Source organism: Octopus bimaculoides, chromosome 2 (genome assembly GCF_001194135.2).
Source record: "Octopus bimaculoides isolate UCB-OBI-ISO-001 chromosome 2, ASM119413v2, whole genome shotgun sequence".
Classification (NCBI taxonomy): domain Eukaryota; kingdom Metazoa; phylum Mollusca; class Cephalopoda; order Octopoda; family Octopodidae; genus Octopus; species Octopus bimaculoides.
Genome location: NC_068982.1, coordinates 94,385,076 through 94,386,020, shown reverse-complemented (window position 1 = coordinate 94,386,020; position 945 = coordinate 94,385,076). Strand labels below are relative to the sequence as shown.

The window sequence follows — 945 nt, the reverse complement described above, 5'->3', positions numbered from 1 at the left end:
ATTTTTTTTTTTACCTTTTCAGTCATGTAAAACACTCTTTGCCTACTTTGTGACTTTATCTGTAGTGGTCCGAATTAACAGAACGTTGCAGTGCAGCACAGTATATATATATATATATATACATATATATATATTATTTGAATGACTATTGTTCCGTTCATTCATGAATGACTCTAAGTAACATCAACAGAACAGTTCCTCAGGTTTCATACAACATATGGAGCATACACAAGACGATGAGGCGCATTAAATGTTAGCGGAATGGTACGACATATTCTCTTTTTTCCCCTTGCCTTCTTACCCCTAGTTTCTTTTGACTTGTATCGATACGTATATTGAATTTGCTACATGCACAAAAACTGCGAAGAATATACGCCCTCATGTGTCAAGGGTTGAAATATTAACGTTTATTTCATCGGTTGTTTACATTGTTACATAAATTTTGCAATATAATCTGCAGACCAACGTTCGCCAAAGTTAATGTTTCTAACCTTCATTTCCTACCTGCTTTACGCGTAACTTAAATACTTGCAAACATATACACAGGCACCCAACCACACACTCACACCCACACACTCACATACACATGCAGGAAGAATTTGTTTTAACATACACAATAACACACGCACGCCTGCTCGCGCGCGCACACAGACTTGTACACACACACATACACACAAACACGTATATATGAAATATATATCCACATTTAATGCATGTTAATATAAGCATAATATATAAAAAATGTGTGTATGTGTGTATGTGTGAATGTATATATGTATGTGTGTGTATGTAATTATGTAGGTATGTATACATGTGTGTTTGTATGTGCATGTATGTATCTATGTAGCTATCTATCTATATCTATCTATCTATCTATCTATCTATCTCTCTCTCTCTCTCTCTCTCTCTCTATATATATATATATATATATATATATATATATAT

At 33.7% G+C, this 945-nt stretch overlaps 1 protein-coding gene across 1 annotated transcript in view; it reads left to right on the top strand.

The window, feature by feature from the left end:
* Positions 1-112: 112 nt before the first annotated feature.
* Positions 113-945, top strand: part of LOC106883370 (uncharacterized) — a 232,528-nt gene continuing 231,695 nt past the window's right edge. Inside the window, exon 1 of the mRNA XM_014934362.2 lies at positions 113-264. The gene's annotated coding sequence lies outside the window, so the exon portion shown is untranslated. The remainder of the gene's footprint in view (positions 265-945) is intronic.